Source organism: Myodes glareolus, chromosome 10 (assembly GCF_982192425.1).
Source record: "Myodes glareolus chromosome 10, mMyoGla1.1, whole genome shotgun sequence".
NCBI lineage: Eukaryota > Metazoa > Chordata > Mammalia > Rodentia > Cricetidae > Myodes > Myodes glareolus.
In genome coordinates, this window is record NC_142035.1 from 16,375,382 (window position 1) to 16,396,762 (window position 21,381).

Consider the following 21,381-nt stretch of genomic DNA (forward strand, 5'->3'; position numbering starts at 1 on the left):
GTTGGGGTACTGGGAGGGACAGAAACCCCAACAAGCCGGCCCCTCGTGTTACATATGGCGCCCAGACGTGGATAACTGAATCCACAGAAAGCCTGAGAAAGCTTGGAAAAGAATAGAGTAAAGCATGGCTTCTTGGTGGCAGCAATTTCTCAGGTCTACTTTGCTTGCTAGAGGCAAGCAAGCGCTCTCATCTGAGAGAGGCTTCCTGACTCAGCTTTAGCTGCAAAACCTTGCAGCTCTTTAAAGAGGTCCTGCCACAAAACACTTAAATGTTGTTGATGACAAGCTGAACGCATTCTTTTCAGTTTTCAGCTGTAGCAGGAGAAAAGCTGTGCTGTTTTAAAATGCCGGCTATCTGGGCTGTCCTGCCAGAGCAAACTCTGACTCTTTCAGGCAGGCAGTCCGACTGAGTGTGGTCTGTGAGCAGAATGCTGCAGCTTGCTTGCTGGCAAGGACCTTGAAACGCCATAGAGTTGTGGCAGTGAACACAGCTCTGGCTGGTACCTCAGCCTTGAGGCTGAAAAGCTAAGGAATGAGCTGGATCTAGCCGTCAAAGCCACGGCTCTCCATATTGCTTAGTAAATTAATGGCTCATGTGGTCAGAAAAAGAAAAATATACAGTAAAGAGAGATTCAAAGAGGAAGAAAACCTCTAAATGGTTTACAGTGTGTATATGCAGGCTAAAAGTTAAAGTTCTTAAAGTTAAAAGGAAAGAAAGAGAGTAGTTGGGTGTGGTGGTACATACCTTTAATCCCAATGCCTGGGAGGCAGAGGCATATTGACCTCTGTGACTTCAAGGGGTAGAGGTAGATTGACCTCTGTGACCTCAAGGTGTGGTAGTACACGCCTTTAATCCCAATGCCTGGGAGGCAGAGACAGAGCTCTGTGAGTTCAAGGTGTGGTAGCATACACCTTTAATCCCAGCACTGGGGAGGCAGAGACAGGAGGATCTCTGTGAGTTCAAAGACAGCCTGGTCTACAGTGTTATTCCAGGACAAAGATATACAAAGATCCTGTCTCAAAAAGTAAAAGTAAAAATAAAAGAAATAGAGGTTAAAATAAAGCCACATAAAGATGGAAAATGCACAGAGAATCTTCATACTGTATGCTATTATGCTCTCTTTAAATTGTTTGATTGCTGAGGAAGGAGCAACAACTGCTAAAAGACTTTTGTTTATAAATGCTGCTGAACTAACCCAAGATAGGTATTTTGAAAATACCTTGGCTTCAAAACTGAAGTCAAAAGGTATGTTACTTTGGAGAAGAGATTTTGCTTTTGTTTCCACAGAAAACGAGAGACTCTGGATTTATTCAGAGTTAAGAATAATCACCTTTGACCAAGGGAGGCCACCTGAAAAATCTCCGATAGGAACAGATGGCCCAGATGACAGAGGTCTACATCCAGAACTGATCCAAGACTGCTGCCTGAGATGATCGAGACTCACAGGATACTCCAGTCATGACTTGATTATAACTCTAAATTTTCTTTAGGCCTCCTTAAGACTATCAGTGCCCCCAACCAGCAGGAAGTAGCTTGAAATACTACGCCCATGTTCCCAACAAATGGATTATGGGTATTTTCCTTTGTTTAAAAAAAAAAAAGAGAGGGAAATGGTGTGGGAGAATTATCTGTATTCTGTCAATTATATTTTAATAAAACGCTGATTGGCCAGGCAGGCAGTATAGGCGGGAAAGCCAGACAGGAAGTAGGGGTGGAGAAAAGAGACTGGGAGTATTCTGGAAGCAGAGCTCCCTCAGCATTTCCTGTACAGACCACCGAAGAGGCAGCATGTAACTTGCCCAGCAGAGAAAGGTACGGAGCCATTATGGCTAACATAGATGAGAATAATGGGATAATATAAGTTATAAGAGTTAACAAGAAGCCTGACCTAATGAGCCAATCAGTTTATAACCTTATGGAGTCTTGTGTGTGATTTTCTTTGTTGCTTGCCGGCTGTTGGGGTACTGGGAGGGACAGAAACCCCAACAAGCCGGCCCCTCATGTTGCAAACCTGCATTTCCTTATTACCCTAAACAGTTGGTAATAGTAATTTTCAAGGAGTAGAAAATTTCATTACATTGTTAAATAAGCTGTATAAGTACAACACCTTGAACAAGAATAGAAACATATGTACAGTATGTTCTAACAAAATTAATGTCAAATTTGTATTAATATATAAAATTTGTATACAATATGCAAAAGTCCAATCCAATGTAAAATGTTTAAAACTAGCAGTTACTTTTAAAAAGTGAATTCAATAATCTAGCTTTTAAACTTATATCTATATCCTTCTTTTTTCTTTTCAAAGTAGATTCAATAATCTACCCTTTTATCCTATCAAATCTATATCCCCCTTTTTTCTTTTCAAAACAAGAACCTTGAATCTAATTTCCTTTGTTTTTCTGACTATTTCCTATAATAACTTGTAACCAATCCCCCTAAACAATGACAAATATCCATAACCCAATGAAAGACCAAAACTCACCCACCCCACCTCTTGGGAATGTGGGTGTCGTGTTCTTAAATTTACTTCCTGCTGTCTGGGAGCAAAGGCATCTTTAGGGGATCCTGAAAAGAAAAATTTGAGTTAACTGTCCTGGGAGAGGTAGCTGCATTGTTTGTTGTCCAGTCTCTGCATGATGGGAAAGTGCAGGGCTTGTCTCAAGTCCTGGATAGAGTAGTCTGTTAGGCTCAGCTAGCCACCTTGAAATTGTTCTGAGCAATTTGTAGTCCAAAGCCAATCTGTAGGTGGTGTTTTTCAGCTTAGCAGTGTTATCATACTTCTGAAGGAGTCATCATTGTGGGCCCCATCCTCCTTATGGAGACTCAAAGGTCACTGTTAGGTATGCTCAGAGTTCACTGCAGAAGACTGCAAGAGACCCAAGCCTGAAATCATTACAGGAAGGTAAATGAATCCTTTTTCAAGAATTAGTTAGTACCCTATATGACCATTAATATCATGGCAAAAGTTAACATATACATATATATGTATATATTAATCTTCTAAAATTTATACCTTAAGGAAAGCTGTTAAAGAGTCAATATAAAACCAAAAGTTTATGAGATTAGTGGCAATAAAGTAGTCCTTAAATACTTGTTTTTCTTCTGTCCCATATCAGGTGACTCTTCTGACATGAGACAGGTTTTGAATTTCACTTTAATAATCATGCCTGGGTTTAGAGGAGGAGAGAGCCACACTCCAACTCCAAAGCCAGCTTTACTCTCTAACTGAACTGGGACTATGTACAAGAAACCATTTGCATTATATGTTTGTAGAAAATAGCATAAACAAACATTTGGAAAGATTTATGAAATTTTATGTTGTTGGAAATATGATATACCAATAGGCCAATTTACTCTTTTTCTTGGGACACTTTTTTTTTCTGGATGATTTGTCCTTTTTCTTCAGATGTCTCATTTGTCCAGTGGTCTTCAGATTCCTTAGCTGGTTACCTTTATTCTGAAAAGACAGAAATAAAACCCTTCCCAACCCTAATTTTGGGGAGATTCTCTTTTGGCAAGTTATATCTGATCAAATGAAAAACATAGGTTAGTTCAGAGTAAATGGCCATGCTGTTTGATGAGCCATCATCTCTTCTAATTAAGAGGTGTCTCTTGTTCAAATCAAATTTGATGGAATCCATGGCTTTTCTTCTCCTGGGGAAACAAAAGCAAAACCCCTTCCTCAATGTAACACATGTCCTGGTTTCCATTCTGAGGTCAGTACATCTTTAAAGTGTATTGACTGATTTAATCCCATAGCTTTTTCTATTATCCAATGTGTCTCCACAGCTGTTGTTCCTTTCTCATTAGCATTTAGAAAATTTAAAGTTATTATAGCATCATGCGATCTTCTCCTTTATATTCCTTCTGACAGAAACAGATCCAGAGACAAAAGCAATGTAGCTGGGCTGGGCTTTTGTCTCTACCTCCCTAGTGCTGGGATTAAAGCTGTGTGATTCCCAAACACTGGGATTAAAGGTGTGATCCACCACCACCTGGATCTGTTTCTGGATCGATCTTGTGTAGCCCAGACAAGAGATCCATCTGCCTCTGTCAGAAGGTGCTAATTTGACCTATAGCTGTGGGGAAGGCATAGTGGCAGGGGCATGAAGCGGCTGATCTCATTGCATCACAGATAGGAAGCAGAGACCAGTGAATGCTAATGTTCAGCACATTTTCTTCTTTTTATTTAGTACAGGATCCCCCAGCCCAGGAAATGATAGCACCCACAGTGAAGGTGGCACCCTACCTCAACTGAGTCAACCTAGATCGTCTGTCCGAGGTGATGTCCTAGGTGATTCTAGATTCTGTCAAGTCGACGGTCATTATTAACCATCACACTAAACTGTGTGATAAAATAAACCCCTCTTCCCTTTAAGTTTTCTCAGCATCTGTCTTGGGAACGACAGGACTGACTAATACAGCAGAGCATGCCTCAGTTTCCCCTTCCCACCTGTAGCCTATTCTCTCAAAGTGTCAGAACTGTAGAGATTCAAGACCTCTTGCCTGATTTTTATTACAACTCTCCAAGCTGGTCACCTCAGAATTGAGATCACAGGCTCTCACATGGATACAGCTGGGAAGAACCAATTTTTGGTGCTTGTTTGGAGACAATGTATCCTGTAGCCCAGGGTGGCCTCAGACTCACTAGATAGCTGAGAAAGATAATGAGTTTCTTTCCGATTTTCCTACCTCCACCTTCTAAGAGCTCAAATTATACATGTAATCCACCATGCCCAGTTTATAGTATTTTGGGGATCGAACCCAGAGCTTTGTGTGTGCGAAGCAAGTGCTCTGTAAACCTTACCACCACAGGTTGTTTTTGGTGTGTGTATATATGTTTACATGTGTATGCACATGTACATGTAGATGTGTGGGGGCTGGAGGTTGACACTGGGTGTCTTTCTCTAGTGTTCTTCTTCCTTCTTCTTCTTCTTTTTTTTTGTGTTCTTCATTTTTTGAGACAGGATCTCTCACTGGACCTAGAGTTCACAGATTCAGTTAGGCTGGCTGGCCAGTGAGTTCCAGGGATCTGCCTGTCTCTGCCTCCTAAGTGTTGGGATCACAGGCACACCTGCTGTGCGAGCCTCTTCATATCAGTGCGGTGCTAGGGATCTAAACTCAGGTCCTCATGCTTCTATAGAGGCTCACTACTGACTCGCTACCCAAACCTGGCTTTCTGAAAAATCTGCTAAAAGCCCACGTGGCACACACGTATCATCATATCCATTTTAGAGCGTCCGGTTTAGTAGATGTTAGACACATTCTAATTGCTTCTCACCAATCTGCAGGATGCTTTCCTCTCACAAAGCTGAAACTCTGTACTTGCGCCCGTCACTTTTCCCTCACGCTGGCAAAATACCCATGGCAAACAATTTAAAAGAGGGAAGGTTCCTTTTGACTCAGAGTTTCAGTCCATGGTTGGTTGGCTGTGCTGGTTTGGTCTTGAGGTGGTGCCGTATGCCATGTGTACTGGCTAGTGTTTATGTCAACTTGACACATGCTGGAGTCATTTGGGAAGCGGGAACTCTGAATAGAAAACACCCCTACCAGATTGGCCCTGTGGAGAAGCCTGTGGTGCATTGCCTTGATTAGTGATTGATGTGGGGAGCCGGCAGCCCATTATGGGTGGTGCTGTCCCTAGATTCATGGCCCTGGATGGCATAAGAAAACAGCCTGAGAAAGCCATGTGGAGCAAGCCTGTAAGCAGCATCCCTTCATGGCCTCTGCCTCAGTGCCTGCCTCCATGTTCCTGCCTTGAGCTTTTGCCATAATTTCCGTAGATGATAGACTGCAAGCTATAAGATTAAATAAACTCCACCCCCCGCAAGTTGCTTTTCTGTTTTTCACATGGCATTTTATCTCAGCAATAAAACCATTGACCACTACATGGTGCCAAGGCATATGTGTTAGAGGAGGCTGCTTAGTTTTTCTTGGCCAGAATAAGAAACATAGGAAGGGTCTAGAATCTTAATATCCCTTTCAAGAACATGAGTAGGAACCTAACTTTCTTGTAATGGTTTTGCCACCATCCAGTGGTGTCACAGGCTGATAAGAAGGCTATTAATACATGGTACTCAGGGAAATTTTAGATCCAAACTGTAGCCCTTGAAACCCCTACCTTCCAAACACCACTCTCTACTTCCTGTCTTCATAAGTCAGAGTACTTTAGGGATCTTAATGAGTAGACTCAACCAGTGTTTGGAGGGTTTCAGTCAGCATCATGTCCATGAGATTCATCCATCTTGCAGCATGTGTCAGAATGCACTTCCTTTTAGGTCCGAATAGCATTCTGCTGCATGTATATAGCATACGTCATCAATTCCTGCATCAACCCACTGCATGTATGTAGTGTACGTCATCAATTCCTACATCAATCCATTGCATGTATGTAGCATACATCATCAATTCCTGTATCAATCCACTGCATGTACATAGTGTACGCCATCAATTCTTCTATTATCAGGCATTTCAGTGGCTTCTACTGATTAGTGACTGTAATTGGGTGTGCAAATGGCTTTGAGACCCATTTTCAGTTCTCTTGACCACATAGCTAGAAGGATGGCAGGGTCTTCTAGTTCATCTATTTTTAATCTTTTTGAGGAGCCCCCATGTTTTTTTTCTTTTTTTTTTAAGTAAATTTTATTAAATTATAAAAGTTTCCATTTCCGCCCCCCCTCCCAACACCCTCCCACTCCCCCTACTCCCCCTCCTCCTCCCTCTTCGTCCCCCAGGGCAGTCAGGGTTTCCTGCCCTGTGGGAAGTTCCAGTTCCTTCCCCCTCCCTCCAGGTCCAGGAAGGTGAGTGTCCAAACAGACTGGATCCCCAAAATCCAGTATATGTAGAGGAAACAGGTCCCAGTGTCATAGTCAATGGCTTTTCAGAAAGACTTCGGGCCAGCCACAGTCATAGAATCCTGCCAAATTCCGAGAATCTGGTTAGATCACGTGCTCGTTCAGTCCCAGTCCAACTGGCCTTGGTAAACTCTCATCAGATCCGTTCCCTTGTATCAGTGGGTGATAGCATCCCTCGCAGTACTGATTTCGTTTTTCATGTTCTTCCTCCTTCTGCTCCTCATTTGGACCTCGGGGGGCTCAGTCCGGTGCTCCAATGTGGGTCTCCGACTGTATCGCCGTCCTTCGCCAGATGAAGGATCTATGGTGATAAGCAAAATATACATCAGTATGGTCATGGGCCACGGCCGATTCAGGCACCCTCTCCTCTGTCCAGAGAGCAATCTGGGGGATCTCTCCTTGGACCTGGGATCCCATATATAATCAAGTCTCCTGTAAACCCTAAAATGGCTCCCTTAGTTGAAATATATTCTTCCCTGATCCCATATTCATCCTTCCCCCCCCATCCCAGGCCACCAAGCTTTCCCCGTTCCTCCCCTACTCCCTTCTCTCTAACCCTCTCCCCTTCCATCGACCCTCCCACCGCCCCCATGCACCCGAGGTTACCTGGGACTCTTGTCTATTTCCTACCTCCTGGTGGATAGCTAAATAATCTTCATCAGGTTCATCTTCTTATTTAGCTTCTCTAGGATCACGAATAATAGGCTCAAAGACCTTTAATTATGGTTAGAATCCACTTATGAGTGAATACATACCGTGTTCCTCTTTTTGGGTCTGGCTTACCTCACTCAGTAAAGTGTTTTCTATTTCCATCCATTTGCATGCAAAATTCAAGATGTCATTGTTTTTTACTGCTGAGTAAAACTCTAATGTGTATATGTTCCACACCTTTTTTAACCATTCTTCTATTGAGGGGCACCTAGGCTGTTTCCAGGTTCTGGCTATTACAAATAGTGCTGCTATGAACATAGTAGAACAAATGCTTTTGTAGTATGTTAGGGAATCTTTAGGGCATATTCCCAAGAGTGGAATTGCTGGGGAGGAGCCCCCATGTTAAAAGGTTTTTCTCGCTGTTGTTTTTTAATGTTGATGTTTGCCTGGGTCATGGCTTGGGAATGCTGACTCAATAAATCTGGGGAATGGGAGGATTTTAACAAGCCTCCCTAGCAAGCTCTTTCCTCCTTCCTAGGGATTCCATAGTCTAAATTACTGGGCTAGGAGTATCCATGCCTTGATGATCTACTTCTGATACACCTCGGAAGCCTCTTCATCTGCCACCATTCATTTTCTCACACTTAGGTCTGAGAATTGTTGATCTTCTGCTTCCGGTATGCACTGAGGTCTCCACACCACCCCCACTCCTCTGCCTGGAAAAATCTCAGGTCATCTTGCAAAGTCAGCTGGACATTGCTCAGTACCCCCAGGCAAGTACTTCCTTTCTGGTCCTTGGCTTCGGAAGTCAGTTGCCAAGTTGGACCCCACCGGGGGAGAGAACAGTACAATGCCAGCTCTGGAAGGTCCACACAAAAAGCTGTTTCTTCATCCTCATCAGCAGATTTAGAACAAAGTTGGAAGCTCACACATGCTGTGGTTGCCATGGTCGCTGCAAAGGCATTCTAAATGTAGATGGTTATATAATCCAGCTGGGTGACTCTGCTTGGGAAAAGAAAGTTTTATTCCTCCCTTTTCAAGGAGCCTGACCCTGGGGCGTGGTGGCTCTGCATGGAGTCTTGCAGCCTGCAGCGTGATGCATGTGGCCCGCAGAAATAGTGAAATGTGATTTCTGTCACCCAAGATGGAGGTCTTATCTGCAGAAAGGAAGGCTGAGATCCACAGAGAAATGCAAGGACATAGTCTCTGTCTTGGGACCCAGGAAAGTTTGCTACTTCTACGGTTCTAGCCCTAGCCGGATGTTGGAATTCATGGTCTAGGGAAGTCATAAAATGAAAATAAATATCATAATTCTTAAAATTGTGCCAACCTGAATTTTACTTTTGTTTCTATGTCTTACTAACTACTGGGTCTTTGATATGATGCATATCTTCTCAAAACTTGTGTTTCTTTACTGAAAATGAGAAGGAACAAGGATGTGAAGATTAGTGTTGCACATCTAAGGAACTGAGGGCACTTGGGCACAGTGGATGCTCAGTAAACACAATCTTTGTTACCTTCCTGATCTGAAGAGGCAGCGTATGTATGTGGGTGTGTGTGTGTGCACATGCACATGGGATATGTATGCAAGTGCATGTGGAGACCAGAGGCCAACCTGAGCTACGTTCCTGAGGCTCAGTCCATCTTGTGTTTAGAAACAGGAACTCTGACTGGCTTGGAACTTTCTGATTTGGCTAGACTGGCTAACAAATAACTCCAAGGCATCCACCTACCTTCCTCAGCACTGTGGTTTCAAGTGCATGCTGCCATGCCTGGATTTTCAAGTGGGTTCTGGGAATTGAACTCGTGTCCTTAGGCTTGTTCACTTTACTGATGGTTTTCTCTCCAGTCTGAGAAATATTTGGATCCTGGTAACTGAGCCTAAGTCCTCTGCAAGATTAACAAGTGCTGTTAACTGCTGAGCAATCTCTCCAGTCACCCCTTTATTTTGAAAATGAATAGGAGAAGTAGTTGTGTCAAGAGCACATGTGCATGAACTCAGGAACGATGACTCCAGAAGCTTCATGATTAGTTGCTCTCTCTCTCTCTCTCTCTCTGTGTATATATATATATATATATATATATATATATATATATCTTCCATATATATATGGAAGAGGTTAATAAAAACCTGGTGTGTAGAAAGCTTCAGAAAGCTTCACAATCTAGACAAATAAAAATTTATATGGGCTTAAGTTCAATCAACCTACTTTGCTATAACAAACATAAGACTTATGAAAGAAAAATTATATTTGTGAAGTTTTCATTATGGACACAGCAGTGCTACTTTCATAAATGTATCCCAAGAGAAAATCTGAAACATGTCCATGGTTATATGTAAGAATATTCATTTGCAGTGGTGCATATGAAGAAAAATATCAAAGCAACACAAATGGCCAACAAGACCACACAAATGAACAATATATAATTGGTCAAATAGTGGTATGGTTTGATATTGAGTGCTCATATGATAGAAAAAACATTCAAAGTGTATTGCAGAGAAAGATGTAAAGTATGTATCAGGATATAGTTTCAGCTGTTATTCAGATGACCAAGCAGATTGGGGATTCTTTCTTTTGCATGCCACAGTCTGAAGACAGGTCAAAGCTTGCAGAGGCTCTGCTTCGTGGAGTCACTCAGAGGCCCAGCCTCCTTCTGCCTTGTTGCTCTGCATTCTGTCTTCTTACCAGTTCACCTGTCTTGCCACATCAGACTTTGATCTTGCAGAAGACCACCTTGTCTTTGTGTACCAGCCCCTCTTGTCACCAGTCTCCTTCTAGCTTGTTCTCATGTAGAGCAAAAGCCAGGACAGACGACTGTACTCATCCTTAAGTCTTCAGCTGAATCATGTGACTGCCTGCATTTTACTGCAAGGAAGGCTGGGAAGTATAATTGTAAAAAAATATAGTCAGTGGTAAAAAATGTTGGTAGATTCTGTTGCTAAAAGGAGAATGAAGAAACAGATATTGGATAGCAATAGCAGCCTTTGATTTTTCTACGGGAAAACTTTGTACAACATATTTAGTGGAAAAAAGCTGGGAACAAATCAGAGCCGATTTTACACGTCTGTGTGTATCCATATGTTCCATGTTTCCCTTTTCCTATATAAACAGTAGTTAGATTTGAGAGTTGGGATTTTGAATGATTAAAATTGTCTTCTTTGTGCTTTTATTGTCTTTTTCCAATTTTCTACAAATTAACATTTTCTTTGTAGACAGAAAACCCCACTATATAAAAATAAGTAGAAAAAAAAGGCAGGTGTGTTGGTGCCTGCAGGCACTTTTTCCTCAGACCCCTTTGTTGGTAGATCTCTTAACGCTCACACCAAAGGACGGCACTGTCCGTTCTGCCTCTAAGATGTAAACTGTCTCCTGGAGGGGCCTGAGACTGACACTATCCTAATGTGATTCAGACAGTCTTCCATAGAAATAAAAGCCAGTCTGAAATATGGCCTTCTCCTCTGGGGTGACAGTTGAGAGAAGTTCTGGGGTTCTCTTAGGAAGAAGAGTTCCTTCGCTAAGATGGAGAGAAATAAAGGGGGCTAGTCAACAAAGACCGGGATCAAAAGGGTAGAGCCGGGTCCAGGAAACAGGAAGTCGCTGCGAAGAGGCCAGATTCCAGGTCCTTCTGCTTTCTGGAGCCTGAGACAGAGGAGTATAGGCAAGCCTGCTTCTCCCTGTGACCAGCTTCTTCCTGGCGTGCCTGGACTGGACAAGTCTGATTTTTCTTCAAAGCTTGGGTATCTGGTTGTCAGTCTGACCATCGGTCTAATGAAGGTGTCTCAGAGAAGGGCGGCAGGACTGGAGTGGCTCAGAGACAATCGTGTAGGTGTTGTCTGTGCACCGGGTCAGTACTTCCTGCATGTCTCCCATGAGCCAGACGACTATCCTCATGCACCAGGTGAGTGTCCTGAGTGTGCCAGGTGTCACCCATGTTCCAGGAGAATGCCTCCTTTGTATCAGGTGTGTCCCTTACTTGGGTGTGATTATCTCTGGCAGATGAGCCCCTCCTACTGGCTGGGTGTCCTTTGGATCAGTGCCGGGCTGAGATCCAAATCTTTATAATGGTGTGAGTTCAGGCAACACTTCCCTGCCCCAGGCTTCTGCTTCAGTTTCCTGCAAGATGGGTCAGTGTGACTTCAACCCTTGAGGCAGAGGAGGCACTGCAGTGCCTCACGCGGTGCCAGGTCTAGTCTCAGGCCTGGGCTCTTTTCTCTGGCTACACAGCGAGGCACCATAGCTCATGGCTTAAACAATGGGTATTTATTGTTGCACTATTACGAATGCTAGAACGCTGGGGTCAAAGTGTTTGCTGGGCTGGATCTGTGGGCTGTGAGGCAGCATCTGTTCTAGGCTTTTAGCCACAGGGTCTTCGGATCCACTTCCCTCTGGGGAATGTCTGTGTCCACATTTCAGCCCTTTCTATTTTATAACATTGTGAAATTACACCTATTTATTTGTGTGTAGGTGTGTGGGCATGCTCCCGTCTCAGTGCCTGTGTGGAAGGCAGAGGACACCCCGTGGGAGTCAGGAATCAAACTCAGGCTGTCAGGCTTGGCAGCAAGCACTTTCACCCACCGAGACATCTCACTGACCCCCAGATTTTCCCTTCTCCTAAAGCAACCAGTATTACTAGAGTAGGACCCATCCTGATGACTTCATTTTAACATGATTATCCCCACAAAGACCCTGTCTCCAAATGAGAGGACTTCAATATACAAACTTCAAGGGGGTCACAGCCCACAGTGACACTTAGAGCTGCCTACAGAAGAATATTAGAAACATAGGTCCTCATTAGCACTAGGGATTCTTATGAGCTCTGGCATGTCCTGCTGCTCCAGATCAGCCTAGGTTGCCATGGCGCTAGCTTCCTGGAAAGGGGACAGTATAGCCTTACTTGCCCGAGTCACCATACTGACATTCCTGTCTGGCTCCCAGGGCTCTATCCCAGACAGTTCAGCGTGGCTGCCGTCCCTTGATTGGTGGCCAGCTTCCACTCTTCCAGAGACACACTATTCAACCTCCCTCTCCTGTGGAGAGTTGGAAAAGCTCACTTATTACATCCATTTGTTTAGCAACTACTTCTGTTGAGCTCATAGTTTGCTAGGCATGATCCCAAGAACCTTAGAGACACTTGGTTAATCAGTTACTGCTCCTGATGACCCCATGGGGCAGGGACTATTATCGCCTCCTTAATGGGGAAACTGAGGCACAGGGAAAGAAGTTTTAATCATTTCTCTGAGGTTTCACAACCAGCTAGTAGGGCAACTGGGATTTGCCCCAGAGAGTCTTGTTCAGAATAAGCACACAGAGAAGTCTTAGGAAGAACATAAACTTTCGAGTCAGAGAATGTGAGTTTGAGATCTGACAAAAAGCAGAGCTAGACATTTTTGCTATTGCTTGTCCTATGTGCAGCTTTTTTCCCCTAAGAATGAGAGATTCATCCCCCAGGTCTCTTGGTCATGTTCTGCTACAGCATGTAAGGTCTTCGTTGATGGTCTAGAGTGCATATGTGACCCAATGGGGTTCTCTTTTGCTTACTGGAATCCATCATGCATTTGGGTCAATTGAAGTTCTCGTATAGGAATTTGTCTGTGAGGATACAGTGAGGACTAGGGACTGCAGCTTTTTGGTTCTAGATTTTTGGGGGGCGGGGGGAGGCACGTGGAATCCAGGGTAAGAAGGAAAAGAGTCAAGGGTGGGGCGAAAAAAGGTGACTTTCAGAGAGTGGGAGAACGGAACCAGGGATGCAGAGATACACAGGGACATGGGAATACAGGGAGATACACAAGGATATATGGGTATACATAGGTATACACAGGAATACAGGGGGATACACAAGGATACAGGGGGATACAGGGATGCACAGGGATACAGAAAGATACACAGGGAAACAAGGGGGATACAGGAATACATGGGTATACAGAGATACATGGGGATACACAAGGATACAGGGGGATACAGGGATACACAGAGATACATGGGGATATAGGGATACATGGAGATACAAGGCTACACAGGGATATAGAGATACCTCATGCTAGAGCTGAGGCTGATTCTAAGAGATTACCTTGACTCCACATAGTTGGTACCCCAACCCTCTAGCTGCTGTGAATTTTGGTTGCCAATGTCTTAGGTATTGTTATTTTCTAGATAATTCTTGGCCAGGCTACCTAGTTCCCTAGCATCTGGCTGTGGGTGGCTGACCGACACTGGGTCTAGAAGGGCAAGCTCCTTGCCTCTAGAGGGGCCAACTCTTCAGGGTCATTTGCACTTGAAATCTCCGTGGGTAAGGTTGAAGCTGGTCTTCACCAAAGACGACATCCTGACTTGGTTCTTCTTCCCCTTCTTTGCCCTGATCCCCCTTTTCTTTTCTCTGGAGAGCCTCCTCCTATGTCCCTCTTGCAGGTTAGAGTCCCAAGAAAGAGAGACACATGCCTGAATCCAACTGCCGCTCACTTTCAGGACCCATAAGGTTTAGTTTTGGACTTCCCGTCTTAGAATTGTAGGTGGGGAAACTTTCTTCACTTGAGGAGCATGGGAATTCGAGTCAGTCAGGGGTCTGTTTCTTACAGCGCCACAAGCCCCACTTGCTTGGCCTTTCTAAGGTCACTCAACCATTCTTCTTCAGACTCCATCTGAAAACTGTGCCCCTTGCTTTCCAGAGCTTAGTGCTCGTTCCTGTGACGCCAGAAGAGACATGTTGCAGCTCCCCAGTCTTGTATTTGGATCAGAGCAAGCACACTATTAGTAAGCTCAGTGTCCACTGTTTCTCTCCCTGTGTCTCTTCTTCCCTTGTTCAGACCAATTCAGATGAACAAAATAGAAAGAGGAAAACTGTCAGAGTACCAGGAATCTTTCACAGACCCATGTGGGAGTTCAAAGACGGGAATCTAGACTCCCACAGTCCAAGTTTGTCTCTCTAGTCTGTCGCTTCTGAAGTGATAAGCACATACCCATCACTTGGGGATCTTTGTGACCTTGGCAATCGGCTAGTACTCAAGGCAGGGTCTGCGTGGAACCCGAGTGCTACCTTGGTAACAAAGCTCCAGGTAACAGCGATGGTTCAAACCATAGCAAAACTCTTAAGAAACAAAGCTATGGTTTCTTTGCGGTTTCTAGAGTGAGCCCTTTCCTCTACAGACAGACCACATCACTAGTAAGTTCGGGACTCTTCCAGTTTGTAAAAACCGAGATACACTTCTTGCCTGTGGGGCTATGTCCTCTCAGAGGTTGAGATGATTGGGAATGCCATCAAACTATCAAGGGCGGGGCATAAGTGGAGCTAACTGGAACAGATAAGTGGAGGCTTGGCAGGGGCACTTGACTCTGGATAGGATGTCAGGAAGGTCTCCTTGGAGGAGGCAGGCTGTTGGTCTATCATCTTTCCTGGACAATTCCTGGAGCTTACCCACATTGATCCATCAAGCCAAGACCTCAGGCCTCAATGCCAGCCAGCACTGTAAGTGCTTGGCAACTGACCTCCTGTTGGCTGGACTCTGGTTCAGGTGCATTTGCGTCTAGATGAGACCCTCCGCACCTGAGCCCACCATGTCCCTCTACTGTGGCCTTAGGCCTCATAGCTTTCTACATTGTTTTGATGTCCCATGACTGCAACTAGAGGCTCAAGCGGTTTCAGAGAGGAACACAAGGTCGGTGGTATTTCCACAACATTTAATAAATTTCCTCTTTTCATTATAATCCTGGCGGAGTCCCTACAAACATTCCCCTTTCCAGACTGAGATTGGTTTCCTTCGTTCATTGCTGCCAGCAGCTGGGCCAGCTTCCTTCCATCTGTTCATTTGCCTCTTTGCCATTCTCTTTCCCTTGGGGTTGGGAGAGTGAAGGCATTACCTCAGAAAGGCCACAGATGCCTGAGAAGGGAGAGGGTGGCCTCCTGGTCTGCTGGCATACCTGGGAGTTTTCACTTGTAGCCTAGAAGTTGCTAGGTAGATGTTAGGCCTTTGCTTAATCCTTTTATTGAGGTGCATGGAGGATCCAGATGCGTCAGGCCTTGCAGTGGGAAAAGGGATGAAGCAGCAGCCGTCCCAACTCCTACCCACCAACCTCACTGCTTAGACTGCACTTTCCTTATCAACTGAAACACCTAACATCTCTCCACCCCCATCCTGGTTTCCACCTTCCATAGGGACCTGGTCTTGCTGACATCAGGGCAATTATCTTAATTTCAGGTTCAAGGGAACTTGAAGAATTTGCCTGCTACTGAGAAGCAAACTAGAAATAGATTGGTTTACTCAGTGTCCCTATTTTGGTCTGGTTTTCAGTAGAACTCTTTAGGGTGATGAATGTGTGACAATGGTTCTGATGAATCCAGTTCGGAAGAGTCTGAGATGCTCAACTTGCCCTAGCCTTCTGTGACCTGCTGACTACATGACTATTATTGTTGGTCGAGGAAAGATGCTATTTTGTCATACTGAGTTATTTGAAGCCATTTCCACATAGGCGTGTTTACTTTGAGGCCCTTCTCCCCCATGCCCTGCGCTCTCCCCTTCCCTGCTCCTTCCCCCCATTTCTTCCCTTTCCTCCTAGACAGTATATGCTTCTGCTCATACGTTCATACATGGCTTCACTTGTGTATAGAAAATCTAGATCTATAAACGAGGTGCTTGTTTTTCTGAGACTGACTTAATCTGCTGCTATGACTAGCTTCAGGAACATCCATTTTCCTACAAATGACCTAACTTTGTTCTCCTTTATGGCTGAAACCCAATTCCATTGCACATGTACACAATATTGTCTTGATCTGTGCAGCTGTTGTGGGACACTTAGCTTGCGTCTGTGACTTCCCTATGGCTAACAGTGTGGTCATAAGTGTAGTTGCCCAAGTATCTCTGTGATATGTTGACTAGGATCTACATTTGTGTGGTGACTGTGGTTGGGGTTGGAGGGCACACAGAGGCCACTCCTGTCTCCGCAGAGGCACCTGGAGGTGGCTGCTGCTGTGTATTTATTCGTCAGTGGGTACAGAGGGGCTGTCACAAGTCGGCCTGATTGGGGTGTGCTGTCCATCTCTGGCTTTCTCTCGTCCCATTGTATTCTAACTTCCCAAGGCTACATAAGGGTAACCAGAGGAGAGTCACTAGACAGGGCCTCGAGACCGAGACACTGAAGGTTCCAGTTCAATTGTGGCTTTGGTGCCTACAAGTCATTCCCACCACCTCCTCTATGGAGACCCTTGGGAGATGGAAGCCTATAGCAAGGGCTAGGAAGATCAAGGGCAAGGAAGGAGCATCTAGGGAGAGAATTATGCTATCCCGAGTGTGGTTACAGAAGGGAGGCATTGCCTTGGAAGGAGACAGGAATGGGCAACTGAGGGCCACAGCATTCAGATTTTGGTCTTTGTGTTATGGTCATTGGGAAGCCCATGAGGAATTACAGACATGGACTAATATGATTTGCTTTTGAAGCCTTTCCTTGACTCCTATACACAGAATGAGCCGTTGAGTTAGGAGGCAAGAAAGGATGTGGTGAATTAATTACCTGGCTGTGTATCACCCACAGGAAACAGTGAAGACCAGGGTAGAGGCCACCGTGTCAGAAGTTGTCAGAGGTCAGAGGTTAGACCTCAGGCTTTAGTAGTTGATTGGCTGCTGGGGTGTAAAGGAGTCTAACTTGAGTAATAGAAACAATGGCCCTGCTCATGCATAGAGGCAATGCTGAAAGAGAAACCAAGTCTGGGAGCAAGTAACGATGAAAGGAATGCAGTTTCCAACCTTTGCCACCGAGAAGTTAACAGAGCAGTGGTTACACCCACATGGAAACTGACCTCCCATAGTGCTCAGCCTGCAGTTCCCGTAGTCAGTGCATCCTGGGACCGTCTATGAACAGGAGGGACTCCATGATAAAAATCTCTCTGATATTTAAAATATTACAGCTACTCCAGTCTGACTAGCAGGACAGATCTATTCATTAAAGCGACGTCAGCAATAGATAAAGAAAATGTGGCACATTTACACATTAGAGTACTACTCAGCAGTAAAAAACAATGACATCTTGAATTTTGCATGCAAGTGGATGGAACTAGAAAATACCATTCTGCGTGAGGTAACTCAGACCCAAAAAGATGAATATGGTATGTGCTCACTTATAAATGGATACTAGCTATAATCCAAGGACATTGAGCCTAGAGTTCATGATCTTAGGGAAGCTAAGTAACAAAGTGAAACCCAAGAAAAACATGGAAAGTCGAAATTGACAAGATCAAGATCACGTGATGAAGTTGGGAATATAGGATGGGGAGAAGGAAGGGTGGAAGGGGAAGAGGAGGGGAGAAGGGAAGGGGCAGGGAGAACTTGAGGGAATGGGATAGTTGATATGGAGGAAGGACAGAGATGCTAGAAAGGAAAGAGATATCTTGTTTGAGGGAGCCATTATGGGGATAGCAAGAAATCTGGCACTAGAGAAATTCCCAGGAATCCACAGGATGACCCCAGCTAAGACCCTATGCTATAGAGGAGAGGGAGCCCGAACTGGCCTTGCCCTGTAGTCAGACTGATGAATATCTTAAATATCACCATAGAACCTTCATCCAGCAACTGATGGAAACAGAGGCAGAGACCTGCATAGGAGAACTGAACTGAGCTCCCAAAGTCTAGCTGAAGAGTGGGAGGAATGAGAATATAAGCAAAGAGGTCAAGACAATATGAGTACACCCACTGAAACAGTCTACCTGAGCTAATGGGAGCTCACCAACTCCAGCCAAACAGGGAAGGAACAAGCATAGCATCATAGTCCTTCTAAATGTGGTTGACAGTTGCATGCCTGGGACAGACTGAGGGGCCACTGGCAGTGATACCAAGATTTATCCCTACTGCTTGTAATGGCTTTTTGGGAACCTATTCTCTTTGGATGGATACCATACTCAGTCTAGATATAGTAGAGAGGGCCTTGGACCTTCCCCAAAGCAATGTACCTTGTCCTCATAGAAGAGTGGATGGGAGTGGAGTGGGGGGGTATGTGGAGGGAATTGGAGGAGGAGAGGGAGTGGGAACTTGGATTGGTATGCATAATGAAAAAGATAGATTGTTTTCTTTTTAAAAAATTAAATAAATGAAAAGTAAGTCATGTAAAAACAATAAATAAATAGATAAGTGGCTTCAGCACCTAGTTGGTGCTGGGCAGAGGGACTATCAATGTTGAAGAGACATCTAATTTCTTAAATGAGAACAGATAAAAGCTGCAGAATTGAGTCAGTACACTTGTGAAAATTTGTAAGAAAGGGAGAAACTGAAAGTTTGCTTTCTTGATCGTCAGGGTATAGTTTATGTTGAAGAACTGTCCTAGAGTATTGTGTGTGTGTGTGTGTGTGTGTGTGTGTGTGTAAATATGCCAGAGGTAAACCTTGGGTGTTACTCATCAGATGCCATCCAACTTGGGGCTTTTGTTTTGTTTTGTTTTAAGAAGAAGTCTTTCACTGGGATGTGGGACTAGACAGCTAAGCTGCATGGGTTGGCCATCATGCCTCAGGGATGTGTTTGCCTCTACCTGTCCAGTGCTGGAATTACAAATGTGAGTCCCACCACATCTAGCTCCCACAAACAAACAAAACAACAGACCCGTGCTGGGATCAAACTCAGGTTCTCATACATGGCATGACAGTGATCTTACTGACTAAGCATTTCCCTAGGTCCTAGCCACAAAACAACACCAACAACAATGAAACAACAACAACCACAAAAACAAACTGAGGAACATTTTGAAGCAGAAAGGTTTAACACTGAGAGGAAACAAAGATGACACCCGCTGCTGGCACCTGTCTCTAAGCTCAGAGGATTCGGACAGACCCGTGGAGGCTCCAAAGGGTCTATGGGATCCAAAGTAGTTCCAGAACAACTTAAAAACAAACAAACAAACAAACAAACAAACAAACAAACCAAAAGGCGACTCTTCTGGGAAGATGCTTTTAAAGAGTGGACTCCGGAGGCTGACCCAGCTAGCTCCTGCAAGCAGGCAAGACTTCCAGCGGAGGGACTGGGACACCAACCCAGGCACAGAACTTTTGTCCTACAATTTGCCCTGCCTTATGTCTTATGCTGGGACAAAGGTGACACAGAAATTATGGAAGTGGCCACTAATGACTGGTCCAGTTTGAAACCTGTACTGAGAGGGAGCCCAGCCCTGACCCTGCCTGGAGCGCCAGGACCCAGATACTGGACGGCCCAGAGCCCTAGGACAGAACCAACACGATTGGCAAAAAAGAAAGAAGGCAATGAAACGATTCCTCATGATATTCTGCTGTCCTCATAGATTCCTAGCCCTAGGGTCATCAAAGAGGCTTCAACCAGCCACTGATAGAAACAGACCCAGAGACCTACAGTCTAACAGTAGGTGGAGTTCAGGAAACCCTGAGAAGGATGGGGAGGAAGGATCTTGGGAGCCAGAGGGAACACACAGAGTCAACTCACCTGTGGTCATGTGGGCTCACAGAGACTGAACTGCCAACCAGAGAGTTTGCATGGGACTGACCTAGGCCCTCTGCACATATGTTACAGTTGTGCGGCTTGATCTTCTTGTGGGACTCCTAACAGTGGGAGCAGACGTCTGTGTACGACTCTGTTGCCTGCTTTTGGACTCTTTCCTCCTACTGGGTTACCTCATCCAGCCTTAGTAGGAGAGGAGGTGTCTAGTCCTGCTACAACTCGATATGTCATGGCTGACGGATATCCAGGGGAGGCCTGAACTTTTCTGACAGGAAGAGAGAAGTTTGGGGGAGGTACTGGGAGGAGAGGAGGGAGGGGAAACTGTGATTGGGCTGATAAAAAATTAATTGATTAATTAATACAAAAATAAAATAAAAAATGGACTCATGGAATTGGAAAGGTAGAGGAATAGAGCCTCCAGTTGTGGAAGAGAATGGTGAATATATACCGTGTGCCACAAAGTCTCAGCCAGCAGGCTACAAGCACAGAGGTCGTGCCTGGTGAGCTAAGGGCAGACAGGGTGGTGTGCAGCAGCCTGGAGCTCCCCTGGAAACATCATTAGTGAATAGGGCTGGTGGAGCTGCTGCAGCTGCAGCCCATACTGCTTTCCCTACTGGGAAGTGGAGACTTCAGGCCAGAGGTGCTGCCTGCAGGCTACAGGCACTAAGGTCTAGCCCAGCAAGCCTCCAGGCCGGCGATGTCAAGGACAAGGAGGTGTGCAGCAGCCAGGAGCTCACACAGAACCTGTCCCTAGATGCCCTGACTAGCTGCAACCACCACCCTTGCTCTGGGCAACAGCAGGATATCTGAGATGAGTCTCAGCAATGGTCCAGTATTTATGGTGCTTCTAAAACCAGAAACCTTGAACCAGACAGCAGCTAGTTATAACATGGAAAGCTGTTTGGGAAAAATATACTATGTGATACACTGCAGTTTCCAATTCAACTACAACAATTAAATACGTGACGGAGAGGTGGGAATGATGGAGGAACAGCAGTGAGCATGAAGTGGAGACAGGCGGAACGAGAGACTCGAAGGCGGTGACAGGCGTGAGAGAAGGCTGTGGTGGACAGGGAAGCATGCCCTTGCTGAGTAGGGCTGACAGGGTGGTACGCAGCGGCCTGGAGCTTTTGCAGATTCAGCTCCCAACATGCTGCCTAGCTGCATCATCTTCCAGGCCTCTGAGCAACAACAGGATGTCCAAGATGATCGCCAAGATCGGTCCAAGATCGGTCATTTTCTGGGTTGGACTTGAAAGATCTCTATGGTCTGGTGATGCCCCTGGGGGCCGTGTTGGTAGCTGTGGCCCTGTACTGCTGCCCCGGGCTGTGTTAAAGCCTGAGTGAGGTTCCTGTGGATGTCCAGGGTCTGGAGGCCGTGTGGATGTCTGAGGCCATGCTACTGCTGAAGGCCAGGTAGACATCCACAGTCTG

The 21,381-nt window shown here is 45.1% G+C and overlaps 1 long non-coding RNA gene across 2 annotated transcripts in view; it reads left to right on the forward strand.

Moving 5' to 3' along the window:
* Positions 1 to 8,823, forward strand: part of LOC125404727 (uncharacterized) — a 116,103-nt gene extending 107,280 nt beyond the window's left edge. For both annotated transcript variants that reach the window (XR_015004263.2, XR_015004265.2), the window contains one exon: positions 8,158 to 8,823. This is a non-coding gene — a long non-coding RNA (uncharacterized LOC125404727). The remainder of the gene's footprint in view (positions 1 to 8,157) is intronic.
* Positions 8,824 to 21,381: the final 12,558 nt, after the last annotated feature.